General features: G+C 37.4%; 1 protein-coding gene across 12 annotated transcripts in view; it reads left to right on the top strand.

Moving 5' to 3' along the window:
• Positions 1 to 13,371: 13,371 nt before the first annotated feature.
• Positions 13,372 to 21,184, top strand: part of LOC115223431 (E3 ubiquitin-protein ligase HUWE1) — a 153,958-nt gene continuing 146,145 nt past the window's right edge. For 10 of the 12 annotated variants that reach the window (XM_029793970.2, XM_029793977.2, XM_036512617.1 and 7 more), the window contains exon 1: positions 13,373 to 13,592. The gene's annotated coding sequence lies outside the window, so the exon portion shown is untranslated. Of the gene's footprint in view, positions 13,593 to 21,184 lie in introns of all 12 variants that reach the window. The other 2 variants (XM_036512619.1, XM_036512614.1) reach the window with 2 other exon arrangements.

Raw genomic sequence — 21,184 nt, 5'->3', positions numbered from 1 at the left:
TACCACTTTAGTAGTAAATACAAACAGTGATAAACTGACTTTTGCTAATGTTTTATCTAATAAGAAAACTCTCAATATGAAACATTTTCCTCAGAGATCAAAGGCTTGGCCCAATTTTGTGCTTCAAACTGGGGTAACTTTTTGCAAGTATTAGGTTGTCCCAAAAGTTCGTAAACACTTGCGAAAATTGAATTTTTACTCACCAAGTACTAACAAAAACAACAAAAATTATTCCTCAAAATAAAGACCATTATAGTGTTTACGAACTTTTGGGACAACCTTATAATTAGAGAAGACCATAAGTGGAGAAAAATAACATAGCTCTGTAAAACCTGCAATGGGTTTTCTAATCCCATCCAAACTCAAACTGGAGGCATCTCAGACAGATGTTTTAACCCTTTAACATTTAAACCAGACATATCTGGCCCAAATATTCTATCTGTTTTATGTTCAAAGTGGCCAGCCAGCTCCAGCCTCTTATACCTACCCTACAATATCATTCTGAAAATAAAGTTATATCATTGAAATCTTGAAGCTACAAGATAACACATGATTAATTCAAAACAATGTGAAGGAATAAGCATTAAACAAGACAGAAATAGTCTGCATTATTTACATTTGACAGATATTTGTCTTCATCTTATTTGTTGTTAACACAACATTTCAATTGATATACCCTCCAGCCTTCATCAGGTGTCTTGGAGAAATTTCGAACCTTGGTTCTCATTCCTAAGGTATTTTTTGATGTTATTATTATTATTCAGGTCACTGCCTGGAATCGACCTCGGAATCTTGGGATTAATAGCCTGCACTATAATAATAATCTGAATGTTAAAGGGTTAAATGAAATATTCTTCACTGAAAGAAGGAAGGTTTATGGTATTATATGCATCATTTATAAAACAGTGGACCGAGTGAAAATTTAAACTCAAATAGAAAGTAAGACACTTACCCATAAGCTAGTTCTGATATATTTGAGAAAGAGAAGCATGTGGATCATCATCAGGGTTATCAAATGATGATGTCAGCCCTGCCTAGTCATTGACTTTGTGGCACGAAATGAGTAGGTGGTGGGAGAGATATAGGTATTTGATGATCTGATATCAGTAAGGTGAGATGACCATAGGTATGTATACAAATACATATTACCACATAAGATCACAAAATGATACTGGAACTGTGTCAAGAGGAAAACCTTAACTCAGTATTCAAGGTAGATAACTCAGATGCTTATTTATTGCCCACAAGGGGCTAAACATAGAGGGGACAGACAAAGGGATTAACCCTTTAGTGTTTAAACTGGCCAAATCCGGCCCAATATATTCTACATGTTTTATATTTGAACTAGCCATATCTAGCCTCTCACACCTAACCTACAGTGACATTCTAAAAATAAATATTCACATCATTGAAACCTCAAAGCTATAAGGTAATGCATGATTAATTCAAAACAATTTAAATAAATAAGCATTACATTTAACAGAGTAATCTGAACACTAAAGGGTTAAGTTGATTACATCGAACCCAGTGCGTAACTGGTACTTATTGAATCGACTCAGGCTCTAAATGAGTACCAATATCAGCAGGGACAGCCCTATTACTCCCACCGATAGATCCAAGGTGAGGAAGACCAAGCAGGTGTCTATATCGGTAGACAACTACACAGGTATCTGAAATACATAACAAAAGCATGATGCATACTACCAAGTCATAGTCCCTTGCGAATAATGGCTGCAGTTATATTCTATGATATTCCATATTCTACTATGGCTTGCTGCAAATATATTATGATAAATTCTTTATGAGTAATTACATTGCAGTAAACATATTACTTACACATCGCAATGCTTCAAACGGGTTTTCAAATACAATATCTCAAATTGCCTCACCTAGTATTTTCATTACAAGGTAATTATATCGTGTGCCAATAGATTTGTTGGTAAATTCATCATCATGGTTTTTATCTGCTTAACAAGTTCATTAAAAAATAGTTTTTTTTTCTTTTAATTGCTTAGTCTGAGAAGGAAAAGTAGTGCTCAACAACATGTTTCAGCAGAATCTCTATGAGACTGGTGGAAGAAAGATCTTGATATCCTTATCCAAGAGGCCTGGTAAGAATACTTGCAACAAAATGGTGTCTGCTAGTGGTACCATAGTGCCAGCTGGGCATTAATCTTTAGAAACACTGCCAGATTTGACTGGGCCTGATGAAGCCTTCTGGCTTCACAGACCCCAGTAGAACCGTCCAACCCATGCTAGCATGGAAAACGGACGCTAAACGATGATGATGATGATGATGATGATGAATCTGCCTAAGGTTGTCCTTCACTCTAGTACCAGCAACATGTTTTAAAATTATATGAACTTGGACCTTCCTTCAAGATTTCCTGTTAATTTATGTTCCAAAAACAAAGTTATTTTACTAAATTCTTCATTGTTTTCAAAATTAATTGAAACAAAAACAATGATTGGATCTTTTCGGTTTGACCGGCAGTTTTTTAAAATAATTTCCACGTAACTAAACACTTTTAAACTTCATATACTGGTAGAATGTGTTTATAAAACATCTTTTTCTCTTGGCTTTATTGAGAAAATTCTATGGTTTGTAAGATATTTGTTGTCTTTTTTCTTCAATTTCTGCAATTTCAACCAATCAATGACGTCTATAGAGGTGAAAACATTCTGTGCTGTATGAATATGTCCCTCGTTTAAGAAACAGATTGGGTTTATTTACATTTCTGAAGAAAAAAAGATACCCTTCCCCCCACCCCTAACCCTAACCCTAACCCTAACCCTAACTCTAACCCTAACCCTAAAACAGATTGAAATGCAATAGATCGATACTAGGGTCATAATTATGGGGGACAATTTCATATGACACCGCTAGAAAAAACTGCCGGTCAAACCGAAAAGATCCCAATGATTTTCAAAAGAAATATTTGTGACAAAAAGGTTAAACTTGACAGCAGTTTGAATCTCCTGACCATTTACCAATATAGACAAATTACCACCCAGTTTTATGTTGACCTTTGATTGTCCGAGGCTTCCATCTCCTGTTGTTCAGTCAACTTGGATAGTTCCTCTGAAGGTGTCCTTTGCTGAGTGTCCAAGGAAGCTGGTACAATTATGCAAAGAAATTATTGTTCAAAATGAACCTCATTTGCAGCTTGCATAGGAAAAGAGTGGAATGAGGCAATGCAGGGGAATCAAATTCAGAACTATGTAACTGTAAGGCAAAATTCTTGACAATGTGGCCATGCCAGAAACTAAATTTAGCACTAAAAGACATATTGGTTTCAAATTTTGGCACAAGGCCAGCAATTTCAGGGGAGCAGGTAAGTCGATTACGTTGACCAGAATGCTCAACTTGTGTTTATTTTATTGACTCTGAAAAGCTGAAAGGCAAGGTCAACCTTGGTGGATTTTGAACTTGAAACATGAAGATCATGGTGCAGGAGTGGCTGTGTGGTATGTAGCTTGCTTACCAACCACATGGTTCCAGGTTCAGTCCCACTGCGTGGCACCTTGGGCAAGTGTCTTCTACTATAGCCTCGGGTTGACCAAAGCCTTGTGAGTGGATTTGGTAGACGGAAACTGAAAGAAGCCCGTCGCATATGTGTATATATATATATATATGAATGTGTGTGTATTTATGTGTTTGTGTTTGTCCCCACAACATCGCTCGACAACCGATGCTGGTGTGTTTATGTCTCTGTAACTTAGCAGTTTGGCAAAAAACACTGATAGAATAAGTACTAGGCTTACAAAGAATAAGTCCTGGGGTCGACTTGCTCGACTAAAGGTGGTGCTCCAGCATGGCCACAGTCAAATGACTGAAACAAGTAAAAGAGTAAAGAGAGTATCAACAAAATGCTGCTATGCATTTTGCCTGGCATGCTAACAATTCTACCATCTTGCCACTTTAACCCTAAAAGACATAAAAAACAATGATTATGACATCTTGTTATCATATAGAAGTATTGGTGGTCTTATTTGTGAAGGATCTCTGGAATAATGTAACTCAACAGGGTGTATAGATCAGGGAGTACAATTATCAGCTTTACAAGATATCCTTTGTCACCCTATTCTAGGAAAGAGCAGTAATTTTTCATTAAACATACATTTAAGAAGAATAGACTACCCGCAAGCTTCAATAAATTATAAAATAATCAAGAAGGTAGACTGGTTAAGTAAACTGCCATTCTGTCGCTTATGACAACAAGGGTTCCAGTTGATGTGATTGACCAAACAGCCAGCTCATGAAATTTACATGTATGTGGCTGAGCACTCCACAGACACATGTACCCTTAACATAGTCCTTAGGAAGATTGAGCTGCTACTTCTCTGCATTTAGGAGTCACAGCTCTGTCACTATGAACATTGGATTAGAATGTCACAGGAAAGAATCACCAGACAGATTCTTCAAGCAAAGCCAACTGGTTGGTGACCTAAGGGCAGACCAAGAATGAGGTGGTTGGATAATATCCTTAGTCTCAGGTAGTTACATTTGGGAATTCAACTGGAAAGTGTCGTGACAGTTGCTTCTGGTAAGACCCTAGAGAGGTGGTGCCTAGAAACTCTACCCTCAGGAGGAATTACAACCATGTTTCGTGGTCTGCTACCACAACAGCTCCTTTATAGGATCCAGTTAGCTCAAGACATCATCAGGAGGAACCACGTCTGGTTTCAGCCCCTACTCCTCAACTGTTTTGACATGGCGGGGCCCCCCTTTTCGGAGGTGTCTTCAGCTCTGGTGTTGGGTGCATGTCTTTTTTCTTCTTCTTTCTTCTGTTCCTGGCCTCTTCGATGTATTGTCAGCCGGTGACTGACTGACTCTCTAGGAATAGTGGGTGGAGAAAATGAATGGGTTGATGGATGGATGGATGATGACAAACTCTGGGACTTTTTCTAGCTTTAGCATTCAAATTCAATATTACCATTATCAGCTTTACAAGATATCCTTTGTCACCCTATTCTAGGAAAGAGCAGTAATTTTTCATTAAACATACATTTAAGAAGAATAAACTACCCGCAAGCTTCAATAAATTTATAAAATAATCAAGAATGTAGACTGGTTAAGTAAACTGCCATTCTGTCGCTAATGACAACAAGGGTTCCAGTTGATGCAATTGACCAAACAGCCAGCTCATGAAATTTACATGTATGTGGCTGAGCACTCCACAGACACATGTACCCTTAACATAGTCCTTAGGAAGATACAGCATGATATAGAATATGACAAAGCTGGCCCTTTTTAAAATACTGGTACTAGTCGTTTTTGCCAGCTGAGTGGACTGAAGCAACATGAAATAAAGTGTTTTACTCAAGGACACAACACGTCACAGAGCATTGACCTCACAACCTTATGATCATGAGTCAAATGCCCTAATTACTAAGCCACACGCATTCATGGCTTAGTAAAATTAACCTTTACAGTTATTGATATACTCAGCTGGTGTTTAATACACAGGTTGACAGAGTATTCACTGTTTACTGCTGGGTAAGCAACACCTTCAGCTTTCTCTGCTCTCCATTGAGGGCAACAACCCATAATGTTAGGCATGTCACTTGTCACAATTTTTATCTTCTATCAGTTACTTGTTTCAGTCATTACATTGTGGCCATGCTGGGGCACCACCTTGAAGAATTCTGAATGAATCAATCCCAGCACTTTTTGTTTTCTGAACATGGTACTTATTTTATCGGTCCCTTTTGCCAAACCACTAGGTTACAGGGATGTAGACACACCAACACAAGTTGTCAAGCAGTAATTGGGGACAAACATGCACACACACACGCATACACACACACACACACACACACAACGAGCTTCTTTCAGTTTCTGTCTATCAAATCCACTCACTTTTATAAATCCACTTTTTTTTTATAGACATAGCATATCTTGAACAACATTATTTAAAGTGTCCTTCATTTTTTAAAGATCATACAGGGTGATTTTGAGAGTAATTTTGTTGTTTATTCAAGCAGATTGAGTGACCACATAGCACACAACTCCCTTTCATGTTTCCACTTTTCCTACACAAATGTGGGGCTGGCACAGAATCAAAATCTTTTGTCGTTCTTCATTGATTACACGATGTCATGTACGCACAACACAGCTGCCTCATCAGAAACAGTTAAAGGAGTGATAAGCATCTTCTTATACATACATACATACATACAATATCATCATCATCATTTAACGTCTGCTTTCCATGCTAGTGTGGGTTGGACAATTTGACTGAGGACTTGCGAACCAGATGGCTGCACCAGGCTCCAATCTGATCTGGCAAATTTTCTACAGCTGGATGCCCTTCCTAACACCAAATACACACACACACACATACATATATACATATGTACATATATCGTCATCGTCATCATCATTGTTTAATGTCTGTTTTCCATGCTGGCATGGGTTGGGTTGGACTGTTTGACTGAGGACTGGCAAGCCAGTGGGCTGCACCAGGCTCCAATCTGATCTGGCAAGGTTTCTACAACTTGTTGCCCTGCCTAACACCAACCACTCTGAGCATGTATGAAGGTGCTTTTTATGTGCCACCAGCACAGGAGCCAGTCGTGGGGGTGGGTGGGGAACTGGCGTTGACCATGTTTTGATGGTCCTTTTTACATGCCACTGGCACAGGGAGCTAGTTAGGTGGCACTGGTATCGACCCATGCTTGAATGGTACTTATTATGTGCCAGTCAGGTGGCACTGGCATCAGCCATAACTACAATTTTGATTTTGATTTTGATTTTACTTGACTCAACAGGTCTTCTCAAGCGCAGCGTATCACCCTATGATTTTTAGGAACTTTTAAATGAGCTGGTTACATGACACTGATATAGGCTACAGCTGTGATTGCACTTTACTTGCCAGGTCGAGAGAGAGAGAAAGACAATGATGCAAATAAACAGATAAAACTCTTTGTGTTTGATATACAAAATATTTTATGGGTTTTTCCACGAGTAACCTTTCGAAGTGCCTCCCCCTATAGGGAGTTTTTACTTGTTATATTTTCGTTGTTATCTTGCATTTTTACATGGACTTTACAAACGGACAAAATCCTTTTTGTAACTTTCATCTTGCATTTTGTCCTTACATGTTTTATTTGATTTTTGTTAGCCCTTGTGGCCAATAAACGCATGAATTATTATTATTATTGTTGTTGTCATCATTGGAATTGCTTGTGTTAGATATATTTTTTATGACTTGTGTGAGAGTTTCCAATTTCTGACCAAATGCAACGAAAGAAAATGTGTTGTTATTTTTAACAAGAGAATTCATGAAAGGCATTGGACATCTGCCTCACACCAGAAGAGACATAAAGTCTGTCAGTTTTGAAACATAATTTTATTTCTTCTGCTTTTGTTTTATATTTTAGCTCAAGACAGCTTCCAAATTAGAGAAACATCCATTCTTACAAGCAAATACAAAAATTAATAGGAGTAAAAAAAAAAAATAAAATTGAAAGAAAAAAATTTAATTTCATATACGTGGAAAAAATAATTATATTACTTCATTTTCGTATTTGGTTTGCAAGATTCTTGATGTGAATTTGTGAGTTGAAACAAATCTTGTTGTGTCTTGGGAGGGTCGTTATGCCAGTAATAACACATGCACTGGTCCAATATCACTACTTTATTGTTAATCATTTGGTTAAATATCTAAATAACTAATCGATTGTTTGTTTAATGTGCTGGTTAAACAATTAATCAGTCTGCTCTGGGTCTCAGAGCAGACCTTGAGGAGAGATGGCGAGTCACTGAGGAGGTCACGGATAGCAATAAAAGGACTTTGACTAACAAACAATTGATTGATTGTTTAAGCAGCACATTAAACAAACGATCAATTAATTCGTTAGTTGGTTAGATATTTAACCAACTGACTAACAATAAAGGAGTGATAATGAACCACTGCATGTTACTATCATTGATACAATGACCCTCCAAAGATACAACAATAATGATGTTTTAGCAGCTAAACACATTAATTTGAACAATTTCAATGATACTGTTGACAATAACAAGGCAAAAAGGCACAGGTGCATATTTGGAAATAAAGAAAGAAAGCCCACTTTAATGAAGGTGTTGTTTTGAGCACTGCAGACAGGAATAGCAATTTATTTTGCTAGTGTTGCTAGTTAGGAGAGGATATGAACATAACTGGCTTGGTAGAGAAAAAGTCTGCATGGCAGAGATATGTTACCAAAGACAACCCCTGTAAAAACAAAACTTTCCTTATACCACCAAAGTTGCGACTGGTGATTGCCCAGACTGATGTGGAAAGTGACAGCTCCTTCTTTGGATGGAGTAATACCAAGTTTTCAAAACTGAAGACTAAAAGAAAAAAAGCATGCCAATGTGGGCCATAAAGTGCCTGGTGGCTAATACCTCAGGACATGGAGCCATGCAAGACAAGAGTTATGGTGAAGAACATTGTGAAAATGTTAATTCTTGACTCACTGTCAATTTTGTAGCACAATACAGGTAAGTGGTAGTCTCTGAAATGACCAGAAACAAAATGTGATAAGGAGGGTCAGCAAGGACATTCAATTCCAAATGACCTCTAAAGACCAAGAGCTATTCTGGGACCATGCTCCATTGTGGGAGTAGAAAGACTTGCAATAAAACAAATAGTGCATAACAAAAAGCCAGCTGTAATATGTGTGGCAATGAGGGCCATTAAAGGACTTTCTGCCTTGAAGAACTTGAAAAGCAGAAATGAACAGGACAGCAGAGATAGGGGTGACAGCAATAAGCTACAGAAGCTGGCGTTCTCAAGGCACCAATAACCAAAACTCTGAAAATAGTGAAAGAGAGCACTTTGACCTCAGTCCGGGTAGTTAATGATCAGTCACACAGTTCTCCTGTCATAACAAGCAACACTATCTCATTTTATCATGCCATCGGCACTAGAAAGGTTGTTTCATGTGAAGAGAACTGAAAGATCTTTGCTAAACTGTTTCAGTTCTTATTCACATGTACGGCCTTCCTTGATGGATAAGCATACTGAGGCCACATCCAGCTCATATGTTCCATTTTTGCCCTGTTTTTGGCAGCTTGATGTACTTCTTATTGCTTTCCACTTAACTTTTCCATGTTCAGATTGCTCTGTCAAATGTAACGCTTATTCATTCAAGTTGTTTAAAATTAATCATGCAATATCTTAATAATCAAAAAATAAGTCCTGGGGTCAATTTGTTCGATTAAAGGTGGTGCTCCAGCATGGCCACAGTCAAAGAATGAAAGAATGTGTATGTGTGTCCCACCACTGTTTGTCAACTGGTGTTGATGTGTTTACATCTTCATAACTTAGCAGTTTGGCAAAAGGGCACTGATAGAAGTACCAGACTTTAAAAAAAACTTTAGAAACATATGTGCTAGGGTGATTCATTTGACAAAAAAATGCTTCAAGGCAGTGCTCCAGCATGGCCACAGTCTAATGACTGAAACAAATAAATGATAAAAGTTATATTAACCAACCTTAATTTAAAAACAAAAATAAAAAAGCAAAAACAAAAAATGGGAAACATTTGAAAATTTCTTGAAGAACTCTTCTGGCAGTGATTCCAACTTTGTCTTCTCTTTCACCTCCAACCTGTGACAAATCTTTGGCTTTTTTTAGTCATTGGACTGTGGCCATACTGGGATTTAGTCCACCAAGTTGACTCCAATGATTAAGTCATTTTCTTTTTAAGTTTGGTAATTATTGTATTGGTCTCTTTTGCTGAACTGCTAAATTACAGGGATGTAAACAAACCAATACTAGTTGTCAAGTGGTAGTGAGGAGGGGGCAAACACAAGCACACACACACACACATATAATATATGTATGTATATATGATGGGCTTCTTTCAGATTCCATCAACCAATTCCACTCACAAGGCTTGGGTTGGCCCAAGACTATAGTAGAAGAACTTGTCCAAGGTGCCACACAGGAGGTCTGAACTAAACATATTTTCATGTTGGCTAAAATATAGTTTTAAGACATTAAGGGCCTGTCCTAATATTGTGGTTTTCAGAGGAGTTTGCTGTTATTTTGATGCAGACGGTGAAATCTTTTGTGTTGGCATTTATTTTTCAGGAAGGAAGTTATGTTGGTTGTGCAGTTGATGTTTGAGAGAGTTCCCAGTTGGCGTAGGTGAAAGGATGAAGCAGATGGTTACTACCTCCAACTTGGCAGTGAGCTGGCAGAAACGTTTGCACGCCGGGCGAAATGCGTAGCCGTATTTCTGCCGTTACGTTCTGAGTTCAAATTCCACCGAGGTCAACTTTGCCTTTCATCCTTTCGGGGTCAATAAATTAAGTACCAGTTATGCACTGGGGTTGATGTAATCGACTTAATCCGTTTGTCTGTCCTTGTTTGTTCCCTCTGTGTTTAGCCCCTTGTGGGTAGTAAAGAAGTAGGTTACTACCCCCAACTGGAGTACAACAGTAAAACAGACATGTGTTTCATAGGTGTAGACCAAGACCAGGCACTGGGGCCCTAAAACCTGCAGACCCCCTACAGGCAAAGCAATGTAATGGGCCCCTAAACTATTCATTTATTGACGGCAAGCCATAGAATACATAGATTAGCACTGGGCCTTCAAATCCATGACACCCTCTGGCAATTATCTAGTATGACCATCCCTTTAGATAGCACTGTCCAAGAGTATTACAGCACAAAGTTGGAAGCTTGACATTTAAACATTTGCTTTGTATGATCATTCAAAATCAATGAGAAGCAAAACAAAGATAACTACTTCAACACCTACTTTCTTATTCTATTCATTTTCTCTGCCCTTTATTCCCAGGAGGGTTATGGGAGGATAGGGTCTTCAGGCCCTTCTTCCTTAGGCTCCAATCAGGAGCAGTTGTCATTACAATTTCTGGCTGGATTGCCAAGTGTGACCAACTGAGACTATGGATATTATTCAACCGTTTTGTTCTTGGTCTAACCCTAGATCTCCTGCCAGTTGGCTTGGCTTGAAGAATCCATCTTGCAATTGCTTCCAGTGGTATGGTCAAGTGTTGTGAATAAATGAGGCCAGCTGTGAGAAAAAGTGTCACACCCTAGCAGTTGAGGGAACCTGTGGAAGAGGTAAACCCAGAAAGACCTGGGATGAGGTGGTGAAACATGACCTTCAAACATTGGGCCTTACCGAGGCAATGACTAGTGACTGAGACCTTTGGAGATATGCTGTGCATGAGAAGACCATAGCCCATGGCCTATGCCAGTGGGTGTAACTAGCTCACTTATGAGTACCCCTCATTCACTGGACAATAAACATTGCTTGCGAAGACCTATTGAGACAAGTGAAATCAAAATTGTTGATGTGGCTGATGACAGTACCACCTGATTGTCACTCGTGCCAGTGGAACATTAACAGCACATCTGAGTGGGATCGTTGCCAGGGCCATGGATTGGCTCCTGTGCTGGTAGCATGTAAAAAGCACCATTCGAGCATGGTTGTTCCAGCGTTGCCTTACCAGCATATGTGCCAGTGGCACTAAACTAATTAACCCTTTAGCATTTAAACTGGTCATATCCGGCCCAAATATTTTACCTGTTCAGGAGTGGCTGTGTGGTAAGTAGCTTGCTTACCAACCACATGGTTCCGGGTTCAGTCCCACTGCGTGGCATCTTGGGCAAGTGTCTTCTGCTATAGTCCCGGGCCGATCAATGCCTTGTGAGTGGATTTGGTAGACGGAAACTGAAAGAAGCCTGTTGTATATATGTATATATATATGTGTGTGTATGTGTTTGTGTGTCTGTGTTTGTCCTCCTAGCATTGCTTGACAACCGATGCTGGTGTGTTTACGTCCCCGTAACTTAGCGGTTCGGCAAAAGAGACCGATAGAATAAGTACTGGGCTTACAAAGAATAAGTCCCGGGGTCGATTTGCTCGACTAAAACCGGTGCTCCAGCATGGCCGCAGTCAAATGACTGAAACAAGTAAAAGAGTAAACCAGCCAGATCTGGTCCCTCACACCCCCTCTACAATGTCATTCTAAAAATAAACAATCACATCATTGAAATTTCAAAGCTATGAGATAACCCTTTCTACTAAAGGCACGGGCCTGAAATTTAGGGGAAGGGGACTAGCCAATTACATTGACCCCAATGTTTTACTGATACTTAATTTATCGACCCCGAAAAGATAAAAAGGCAAAATCGACCTCGGTGGAATTTGAACTCAGAAATGTAGCGACAGATGAAATATCACCAAGCATTTTACCTGGCGTGCTAATGATTCTGCCAGCTCACCACCTTAATGATGAGATAATATATGATTACTTCTAGCTAATTAAAATCGCTGTCTTCCATACATATAGGCTTGTCCTTCAGGTGCTGGTGTCCCTTAAAATACGGCCATGCCAGTGCTGCATTAATGCACCTGTGCTGGTGCTACGTAAACGCACCTGTGTCGGTGGCATGTAAAAAAACATCCAGCATACCCTGCTAAGTGGTTGGCATTAGGAAGGGCACCCAGCTGTAGAAACCACAGCTCCCTGTTAGCTAGCTCCATGTCAAACCGTCCCACCCACGCCAGCATGGAAAGAGAACGCTAAACAATGATTACTGTGAATTGAATAAGCATTACATTTGTCAGAATAATTTGAACATTAGAGGGTTAAACCCTCACTGAAATTGATATTGTGTCTCTTTTAGAAATCCTTAAAGATATTCAGATATTGGCATCCTACAAAGTGTGACCTTGATCAATTTTGCTTCTGCTAAAACTCACCAGAAAACTGCTTATTTTTTCAATAAAGTTTTCAACAATTAGATGTAGATTGATGAGTACATCGAAATCAAACGTGAAACAATAATAATAGTGATAGTCGGGCGCGCACACACACACATGTATATCTACAAATTCGAACCTGAACTTCTGAAAAAACTATGTGATGTGTGTCAGTAGGTATGTGTACGCGCCCAGTAACTTTTTGTCTCTTTTTTTTATATTAACTTCCGATATAATAGTAATCTACACCATATAAAAGGTATTTGTAGAAAAAATCCCTATAAAAGATATCTACTTTTCGAAAAGTTATGAGGAAACAAAGTCTTTGGGGAAAGGCACACTCGTCGTGTAGGTATGCTCCGATATTTTCTTTACTTTAGTTAACCCAAAATACTTCTATTGAGAAAGAAAAAAGTTAAGTTGATTTCAACAATAACATTGACCTCTAAAAAAAGAAAAGCGAGAGAGAGAAAAGAAAATTGGCAGGCAAAGACTTTTCTCTTTTCTTTCTTGTCCGCCTCCACATTCCCATTTGCACCTCCAACTCAGCTTCAACGTGCCGAACAATTCCGGATAGCTCCGATGTTATACGAACGATTCCGGCTTTACTCGAGTGGCCTGACGAGAACGAGGTTTATCCGGGTACTGTTGAACGCTTTTTTACAAGATGGCAGCTTGCTCCTGAAATTCGAGGTGTTTTTTACAACACTTGAGTGTGTGTCTTTTTGTTGCTTCACCTTCCTGCCGATCAACATCACTGCTGCACTATGGTGTCCTATTACCAATAAGACGACTACGGGGGAAACGCACATCTTCTCTGTTTCAGCCTCTTCGCTTTTTTCCTTTGGCAGTGAAAGGTAAAAACCTGTTCAGTTTTCTCTTAAGATCTTTTGAGCCAAATTGCGACTTGGTTTGTAATGTAGGATAACTTACCTAAATGTATATAAATATCTGCAGCTTTATTCCTCTATAAAATATATACCTACATTGTTGATTCATTAACCTTCATAATACATATTTATCTACCAATATATACATATATTTATCTATTTCTATGCCTTCTATTTAATTGCTGTGATGCCCCCTTTTATAAATCTTTGTTTCACCATGTTTATCTAGAATTTTCTCTTATATATCTTCGCTCTGCTTTCTCATTTAAAAGACAATACCTTGTTTTATGATAATATTCAGCATATATAGATATACTTCTGACTATACGTATTCACAAATATATAATATATACACATACATCTTCATATGAGATTGAGAAAAGTATATATCTCTCCCGTTCGTATATATATATATTTCCATCTTTCTCTCTTATATTCTCCCTCTTATCCTCTTTATAGTGTGTGTGTATATATATATATATATATATACACGCATATATAAATCTATATATTTATATAAAGGAAATATCTACATTAAGCTCGTTCTTTTCCTTTCTCAACTCTCCTCTCTCTCTCTCTCTTTATATCGATCCCCCTCTCTATTTTCTTATTGTCTATCACTTCTCTCCCTCTCCCCCTCATTCTCTCTGTCTTCAATGTGTAAGAGTCATGTTTCTTTCTCCTTTGTGTCTGTGTCGCTCGCTCTCATATTTAACACACACACACACATATATATATATTTATGTATATATATATATATATATATGTGTGTGTGTGTTAAATGTGTATAAACTAAAAACAGAATTCATGTAAAAAGGAAAAAAAAAATAATAGCTACTTTAAATGAAAATCTTATATGAGTATGGCCTTCACATTTTCGTATTTTATGCGGTGCATTTTCGTTGCTAACTCTAGTATGTATTCGGCGTGTGTGTGTATATATTATATATATATATATATAGTGTGTGTAGAAATATATTTGTAATTAATGTGTACATGTTCCTCGGTAACATAACTCTGAATCAGTGTATATACATAGACTTCAATTTTATATTTCTGCTATATATTTTTCTAATCAACATTCTTATTAACCAGTCTCTGTTATAATATATATACACACACATATATATAAAACCTCATCTCGTGCTTTTTAACATACTCCCCTTCTCGTTTTCCAAAGCCTATGTATGAGTGATAACACAAATCTTATATAGTATAGTTTTATTGATGTTTTACAATAGATTACCTTTATAAAATACCTTTTTTTCCCCTTTTCTGCTTCCCACCTTTTCCCAAACTTTTTAAATCGTTTGGCTTTTGTCTGTACCAGAAAAATACGCGTCTTTCTTGTATTTATATACATTTATATACTAGCACGTTCATTATATATATATATATATATATATATATATATATATATATATAAAATACAATCGTGTGTGAATTTCGCCATTTTCGCTTCTTACACTTTTAGCTTTCGCTGCACAAATACAATACAATAAAGGAGAGAGGAAAAAGAAATGAGTATATCCTTAACAGAGCTGGACATACGATTTACGTTTTGTTTTTAGTTTAATCCGTTAAAAAATATTGCTTCCGTTTTATTTTAAAGATCATCTCTCTTACTCTCTACTAGTAATTAATAGTGTTTTCATTTCATAAAGTTGAATGTTTGGTTTAGTTTTTATACAGGTTCTCTTCTTCCAGTTAGTAACATGATGTTGGCAAACCTGTGTGTGACTAATACACACAGCCTGTGTTTGTGTGTTTGTGCAGTTTCTGTTGGTGAATACAGTTTAATCTGAATACGTGTGTGGCCTTGTGCCAAATTTAGAAATCATTTTCAGTTGGATAATAGAAATAATATATGGCAGAGACACAGATCTCAAAAATTAGAATCTTCAGCTGTTTGATTATGAAATTTCCTTGCAAAGATGAGCCAAAACAGACGTTTTTACCCGCCACCCTCAACGCGCGCTCACACCCATTCAAGGTGCATCTGTTAAGAATGCGGTTGGGTTAGGCGGAATATTTTAATAATATTGTCGATTTAACTAACAACAGGCTGCACCAACTCGCCGCCCGGAAGCAGACACATTGGATTTGAACTTCCAACGTAATGAGATGTAGTAGCTAAATAGTGCTTTGATTTTCTCCTCTTGTGTCGTTTCTTTTATCATTACACACTATTTTGTAAGAGTGCACACATAGCAGGGCTGATTATTGGCACAAATTACTTGGTAAAAGTGCACACATTGCAGGGGCAGGGCTTAGCTCATGGCCGGTTATCTTTGACTTTGTATCATCATAGCTTTGATCCCTTACATTGCCACTAATATCGTATTTTATCATTTCTGCATTATTCATTGTCATTATAATAATTTTTTTTCTCTCACTTTGGCACGAAGCCAGCAAATCTGAGGGGATGGGGAGGTCGATTACGTCGACCGCAATGCTCAACTGGTACTTATTTTATCGACCCCGAAAAGCAGAAGTTGACCTCGGCGGAAATCTTAACTCTGAACGTGAGGAGCCGGAGGAAATACCGCTAAACACTTTGTCCGGCACTGTAAACGATTTTGCCAGCCCGCCGCCTTAGTAATAATGATCCTTTTTCTATCAAGGCCTGAAATTTTGAGGGGAGGGGCCAGTCAATTACGTCGACCGCAATGCTCATCTGGTGTTTATTTTTATCGACCCCGAAAGGATGTGAACAGGCAAAAATCACCCTCGGCGAAATTTAAACCCAGAACGTCAAGAGCCGGAAGAAATGCCGCTAAGCACTTTCTTCGGCGTGCTTAACGATTTTGCCCGTTCGACGCCTTACAATATTAATAAGCAAATAATGCCTATATCATTCAGAGATAGTTATATGTTGCTAGGTTTCTGGATTGTCTTTGGACAACAGCTAAATTCCAACCAAGTACGTGTGTACCGATTATTCAAACGGATGCTTCATAAACACATTGTCGTCTTTCCAAGTGATATTTCTATATATTTGAAGAACAGAATATTGTGTGTGTGTGTGTGTGTTTAACAACTATATATATTATATATATACATATATGTGTATATAAAACCATTTTACGCCCGTCTTCCCTGTTGTGTGTGTGACTGAATTAGCATTTTAGAAAAATATTTTAGTGGTCGTTGAGATTCTTTATAAGACAAGCCATAAATATATATTACTGCTAGATGTTTATACTCGTAAACCTCATCACATATGTCGGACAAGGCGCTATATGTATATATATATATATATATATTTAGTTTTATGTAATCAGTACTGGTTAAACCAGACTAATTATTATTATTATTCATTTAAATATATCCTTGATAGGTCAGCAATGTCGGATTTTAAAATTTAACTCTAGAGTTTTATATAAGTTTTTTTCCCCCCCAAGTAAATCCAAGTTTCTGGAAGTACTATATAGCTAGGAACTGTTTGTTTGGTGCGGATGACTGCTATGTAACAAGAGGGGACCGTTTATTGAATTAATGTTAATTGAAATAATTTAGATTATTATTGTATGCTGCCAAGGATCACCGTAAAGTACCAGTTGAACATTGGGAGTTCGACGTAATCCACTAACCGCCTCCCTCCCACCAGAAATTTCTGGTCTTGTGCTTCTACTAGAAATAAGTGTTTAAATATTCGTCTGATGTAATCAAATATTCTTTAACGGAAATTTTAAGTAGGTTTCTTTTATTTTCTGGCCATTGTTTTTAAAAGAAAAAAAAATTTAAATACCCCCCCCCCCCAGTCCTTAAAAGGTTGTCTTTGGTCAGTGTCGTTTATCAGTGTTCCACAAGCTAACGGGGGTCGGAAGTAGCCAATTCTGTCTGTTCGACAATATTGCTTGAAATATAAACCAGTCAGTCAGGTGGTAGTGGTTCTTAGCTTTGAAGGAAATCTTGTGAAGTCCTCAGGAAATGTGTGCATGTTTTGTCACCCCCCTTCCCTTTTTTTCTGCTTTAGTTTTCCACGAAGGCAAGAAGCCATTACATAATATCTCAGTCATTTGATCAATATTATAGTATGAAAATTTAGTAAATTTGTGTGTTTGTGTTGTGGCTTTTTATTAAGCTCTCTCTCTCTCTCTGTGATTGTGATGGAGGGAAAAACAATGCTGTGAAATTAATATTCTTATTGATCTACCTTATCTGTCGTTGGGATTTAGTTTCTAATGTCAGCTTTACCTATTATTATTGGTTCTTTCTATTCTGCAACAATATTGTTGTTATTATTTTGCTATGTAACAGCAAAATAGTTTTATTTCCTCTCGAAGAACCAATTATGACGGGCAAGTGAAGTACTGAGTACTCTGGACTCCATTATACAATGTATTGTGATTGTAACAAATTTAAAATGACTCGCACATTTTCGTTTCAAAAACGAGCAAAAACAATTGTAATTGGAAATTATAGCATTAAAAAAAAAAAAACGGATTTTTTGTCACGTATAATCATTGTTTCACAAGTTGATATAAGTTTTTCCGTGTTGGGTTCATACAAATTGATTGGATAGCAATCAACCACACACACACACACACACACACATAGTGACAGTTGTGAACGGTTAGGAACATTACTGGTGTACCTGTTAGTTTGAACTTGGGAGCTTCATTGCAGATTTCAGTATTAAAAAAAAAAAAAAATCAAGTCTTTAATGAAATTTATGGGATGGGTTTGAATTTTCTATAAAGTATCCAGTTTTGAATTTCTCCATCACCTTGCTTGCTTGAACTATTTCTCACCATCTATTATTATACCATTTCCATTCCATACTACTAGAATGTTTTTTCTTTTCACTTCCTTCCTTAAATTGCTTGCACAATCTGTTGTTTCTCTCGAGCATATGTTCCACATTCAATAGATGGATGGCACCAATATCCTTCCTCTGTAGAATTTGTGGGTCTTAAAAAGACACGAACTGCCAAAACTCTTGTCTTGTGAAATAAACAAAGGAAATGAAAACGACTCCGTTAAGCTATTTCATGAAATCTGTATTTTTATTTTCACCTTTTGCTTACTTGTATCATCTAAATAACTTACCTGCTATTTTTAGTAAATTCTCTAATATACTCACTAATTAGTTCCAGAACAAAATTCTGGCCAGTGTTCATTTATGTACTAACAACCTGAATTTTCTGTGATTAGTCTTCAAAATAATTTATCTTTTAGAGTCTCAAACTAATCTTCCATATTCTATTATGTGTAGGTTTTTTCACGATAAAATTTGTAGAAAACTAGTTTAAAAATAACAGAACATTGATGGAGGTGACTGAATCTTGAGATTTGAGTCACATTGTAAATTTTAAGTTGACCAAAACTTCATTTCATCCACTGACCTATTCAACCTTTAGGTGAAGTGGTTCCCAATGTTTTTGCACTTACAGCCCCTTACCCAAAAGCTTGAAACCCATGCGACCCCCCTACTTTCATCAGAGCATAAAAAATGTAATTGATGAGTTGAAAAATTATTATCCCAAGCCACTTCTAGTAAGGCTATGCAACCTTCCTGCTAAGGCGTTGTGGACCCCTCCCCAGGGGATCGGGAACCACTGGTTCGAAACCCCTGCTTTAGGTGGAATTAGCCAGTAGGTGAAACCTGACGTCTCAGTCTACTCAAAATTTACAATATGTATTTTAAACATCTAATTTTATAGATGCAGGTGTGGCTATGTGGTAAGAAGTTTGCTTCCCAACCACATAGTTCTGTGTGGCACTTGGGAAGTGTCTACTCTACCTCAGGCCAACCAAAGCCTTATGAGTGGATTTGGTAGAGTGAAACTGAAAGAAGCTTGTATGTGTGTGTGTGTGTGTGTGTGTTAGTGTTGCCTTGACACTACACATGAAAGTTGTTAACATGTCTTGTTTTCAGTCTTCTATGAAAACCTGTTTTGCCAGGGTGGGATGGAGATATTTAACTGCTTGGAAACAGGTGGGGGTTGGTGACAGGAAGGGCATCCAATCATAGAAAATATGCCTCAAAATTCCATGCAAGCATGGAAAAGTGGACATTAAGACAATGATTTGTTGTTAGTTATACTCGCAACAGCTAATATGCATTACTTTTTTAAATTTTTTTTATAAACTCTACAATTGAAGTGAAATGGAAAAAAATGTTTAGTGAGAGCTAGAGATTTTAGTAGCTGATGTTTTAAAATAATTTTTTTGTAGACAAAAATTTTAAACTATTTAGATATGGCTCAATCTTTTCATTATGGTATTGACAATGATTTTTTCTTATATTTTATTTAGCATGTTCTTTTTGTTTGTGTCTGGATGGAATACTTGGTGACAGATATGTGCAGACCATATCACTTATCTGACACTATTATAGAATGTACATTACCACAGAAAAATATTTGACTGGAATTTCAAAATTATTGGGGGAAATATTCAGTCCTGGGTGGAGGTGGGGAGAATTGTAGATTTGAAACCATGTTGTTTAAAAATAAATTCTGGTAATGGAGAGTTTCTGTTGCAGTCTCTTGATGTAACACTGATCTTGTACCTGCTTCAGATTTGTTGATTATAATAGTTAACCTGCTCTGAACATCTGAACAAAGAAGCTAAAGAAGTTTGAGTGAGTGTAGGTTTTATATATATATCATCATCATCATCGTTTAATGTCCGTTTTCCGTGCTAGCATGGGTTGGACGGTTCGACCGCAGTCTGGGAAGCTAGGATCTGGCAGTGTTTCTACAGCTGGATATCCTTCCTAACGCCGACTACTCTGTGAGTGTAGTGGGTGCTTTTTACGTGCCACTGGCACAGGTGCCAGGGGAGGCTGGCAGCGGCCAGTCATTTGTCAATACTATTAGTAACGTACTTGAGAAGAGACAGAAACAATACTAATTAGTTACTGATCGGTTATAGTTAAAATGACTATTAGGGGAAAATAATGGGCTTTGTAGTGTTAGCTGTTAAGATGGGGAATATGTCAGGTGAAATGGGATAAACTGGTTCCTTGTGTAATGCTGGAAAGTGTTATTACTGGTAAGTGACATAAAAGAGAAAAGTACTCAATACTAAAATAAGAACAGCAGAATTAACCTGACAGAATCAGATCATAAAAGTGGCAGTTAGATTAAAGGTAACAAGGGAGGGAGAGAACTTGCTAAGAAATGTAGTTTGGGTTTTAGTCAAGATCAGAATAACTGATATCCTCTACTTAGTGAGGCAACTATAAACAAACTATTATGTCTAACATTTGTTGGCTTTGAGAAAGCTTTTTGACAGCGATTGAGGACTCGTGTGTATACGTGTTATAGGAATAACGTGTGAGTGGTGCAAACCATGTACAGGAGTGGCAATGGTATTTAGTCAAGAGTTAGTATTGAGTTCGGTGTAAAATTTGGTTTTTGGTATTGTTGTTAGGTGTCCATTGGGACTTAGATCTTGTTTGATATAGTTCTGGAGGCAATAAAAGAGATTGAAGACTGACTTTTTGTAGGAATTGTTGTAGACTGATAAATTAATTCTCAGATAAATTGGTTAAAAAAAATTAGAATAATTCCAATAATGGAAGCAAAATCTGTAATTGATAGGTC

The sequence above is a fragment of the Octopus sinensis genome, linkage group LG23 (genome assembly GCF_006345805.1).
Source record: "Octopus sinensis linkage group LG23, ASM634580v1, whole genome shotgun sequence".
In the NCBI taxonomy this organism is placed as follows: Eukaryota; Metazoa; Mollusca; class Cephalopoda; order Octopoda; family Octopodidae; genus Octopus; species Octopus sinensis.
Note: the sequence above shows the minus strand (reverse complement) of the source record. Positions and strands in the feature narration are given on the sequence as shown.